At 43.1% G+C, this 3,094-nt stretch overlaps 1 pseudogene across 1 annotated transcript; it reads left to right on the forward strand.

Moving 5' to 3' along the window:
* Nucleotides 1–1,281: 1,281 nt before the first annotated feature.
* LOC116535001 lies at nt 1,282–2,816 on the forward strand (annotated as a pseudogene). Its single transcript, XR_004261987.1, has one exon. The product of XR_004261987.1 is annotated as an elongation factor 1-alpha 1 pseudogene (transcript).
* The last annotated feature ends 278 nt before the right edge of the window (nt 2,817–3,094 follow it).

Here is a 3,094-nt window from a genome sequence, read left to right on the forward strand (position 1 = left end):
CAAACGCAGCTTTTTGGGGAAACGTGTCTCTAACTCGCTGAATCTAAACATAGAAGCAACTTCGTAAGGTGAACGAACACACAGGAGAGCAATTTGAAAGAGACATTTTTCCTGTGGTTTAGTCGCGATCTTACCACTAATTCTTGTGTGCCTGTATGTGGCTGGAAATGTTTCTTTCTAGATTCTCCAAAGAAAGGGTTTCTGAACTGCTACATGCACACATCTGTTTTACTCTGTAAGTTGAACACACAGCTTGACAATCATCCTGCTAGATGGCTCCGTATTTGTTTTTGAACCAGATATTTCTCATTACACCCTATACTCCCATTCACTCAGGAATATCCAAACGCAGCTTTTAGAAGAAAAGTGTTTCTAACTCGCTGAATCTAAACATAGATGCAACTTCCTAAGGTGAACGAACACACAGCAGAGCAGTTTGAAAGAGACGTTTCTCATGTCATTTATATGCGATCTTACCACTAATTCCTGTGTGCCTGTATATGGCTGGAAACGTCTCTTTCTACAATCTCCAAAGAAAGGGTTTCTGAACTGCTACATTCACAGATCTGTTTAACTCTGTACGTTGAGCACACACCTTGACAATCATTCTGCTAGATGGCTCCGTTTTTATTTTTGAGCCAGATATTTCTCATTACACCCTATACTCCCATTCACTCAGGAAAATCCAAAGGCACCTTTTAGAGGAAACGTGTTTCTAACTTGCTGAATGTAAACATAGATGCAACTTCCTAAGGTGAACAAACACACAGCAGAGCAGTTTGAAAGAGACGTTTCTCCTGTGGTTTAGACCGGGTCTTACTGCTAATTCTTATGTGCCCATATATGTCTGGAAATATCTCTTTCTAGATTCTCCAAAGAAAGGGTTTCTGACCTGCTACATTCACACATCTGTTTACCTTTGTAAGTTGAATATACACCTTGATAATCATTCTTTTAGATAGCTGCGCTTTTGTTTTAGAGCCAGATAGTTTTCATTACATAGTATCACCCCATTCACTCAGCAAAATCGAAATGCAGCTTTTAGAAGAAACGGGTTTCTTACTCCCTGAGTCAAAATATAAATGCCACTTCCTAAGGTGAACGAAGACACAGCAGAGCACTTTCAAAGAGACGTTTGTCCTGTGGTTTACACGCGATCTTAACGCTAGTTCTTATGTGCCTGTATGTGGCTTGAAATATCTCTTTCTAGATTCTCCAAAGAAAGGGTTTCCGGTTTTTCACAACGGGTTTGCCGCCAGAACATAGGTGTCGTCAAAACTACCCCTAAAAGCCAAAATGGGAAAGGAAAAGACTCATATCAACATTGTGATCATTGGACATGTAGATTAGGGCAAGTCCACCACTACTGGCCATCTAATCTACAAATACTGTGGCATCGACAAAAGAACCATTGAAAAATTTGAAAAGGTGGCTGCTGAGATGGAAAAGGGCTCCTTCAGGTATGCCTGGATCTTGGATAAACTGAAAGCCGAGCGTGAACGTGGTGTCCCCATTGATATCCCCTTGTGGAAATTCGATACCAGCAAGTACTACGTGACTGTCATTGATGCCCAGGACGCAGAGACTTCCTGAAAAACATCATTACAGGGACATCTCAGGCTGACTGTGCTGTCCTGATTGTCGCTGCTGGTGTTGGTGAATTTGAAGCTGGTAGCTCCAAGAACGGGCAGACCAGAGAGCATGCCCTCCTGGCTTACACACTAGGTGTGAAACAACTAATTGTTGGTGTTAACAAAATGGATTCCACTGAGCCACCCTACAGCCAGAAGAGATACGTGGAAATCGTTAAGGAAGTCAGCACTTACATTAAGAAAATTGGCTACAACCCCGACACAGTAGCATTTGTGCTAATTTCTGGTTGGAATGGTGACAACATGCTGCAGCCAAGTGCTAACATGCCTTGGTTCAAGGCTTGGAAAGTCACCCGTAAAGATGGCAAAGCCAGTGGAACCACGCTGCTTGAGGCTCTAGACTGCATCTTACCACCAACTCGTCCAACTGACACGCCCTTGCGCCTGCCTCTCCAAGATGTCTATAAAATTGGTGGTATTGGTACTGTTCCTGTTGGCCGAGTGGAGACTGGTGTTCTCAAAGCTGGTATGGTGGTCACCTTTGCTCCAGTCAACGTTACAACTGAAGTGAAATCTGTTGAAATGCACCATGAAGCTTTGAGTGAAGCTCTTCCTGGGGACAATGTGGGCTTCAATGTCAAGAATGCATCTGTCAAGGATGTTCATTGTGGCAACTTTGCTGGTGACAGCAAGAACGACCCACCAATGGAAGCAGTTGGCTTCACTGCTCAGGTGATTATCCTGAACCATCCAGGCCAAATCAGTGCTGGCTATGCCCCTGAACTAGATTGCCACACGGCTCACATTGCCTGCAAGTTTGCTGAGCTGAAGGAAAAGATTGATCGCCGTTCTGGTAAAAAGCTGGAAGATGGCCCTAAATTCTTGAAGTCTGGTGATGCTGCCAATGTTGATATGGTTCCTGACAAGCCCATGTGTGTTGAGAGCTTCTCAGACTATCCCCCTCTCAGTCGCTTTGCTGTTCGTGATATGAGACAGACGGTTGCTGTGGGCATCATCAGAGCAGTGGATATGAAGGCTGCTGGAGCTGGCAATGTCACTAAGTCTGCCCAGAAAGCTAGAAGGCTAAATGAATATTATCCCTAATACCTGCTACCTCAGTCTTAATCAGTGATGGAGGAAGAACAGTCCCAGAACTGTTTGTTTCAATTGGCCATTTAAGTTTAGTAGTAAAAGACTGGGTAATGATAATAATGCATTGTAAAACCTTCAGAAGGAAAGGAGAATGATTTTTGGACCACTGTGGTTTTCATTTTTGCTTGTGGCAGTTTTAAGTTATTAGTTTTTAAAGTCAGCACTTTTTAATGGAAATGACCAAGAATATGTCACAAAATTTTGAGACCCATTAAAAAAGTATAATGAGAAAAAATTAAAAAAAGAAAGAAAGGGTTTCTGAACTGCTACATTCACACATCTGTTTAACTCTCTAAGTTAGGCCTGGCGCGGTGGCTCAAGCCTGTAATCCCAGCACTTAGGGAGGCCGA

This window comes from Sapajus apella, unplaced genomic scaffold (assembly GCF_009761245.1).
Source record: "Sapajus apella isolate SASKATOON/1434 unplaced genomic scaffold, GSC_monkey_1.0 scaffold91, whole genome shotgun sequence".
Classification (NCBI taxonomy): domain Eukaryota; kingdom Metazoa; phylum Chordata; class Mammalia; order Primates; family Cebidae; genus Sapajus; species Sapajus apella.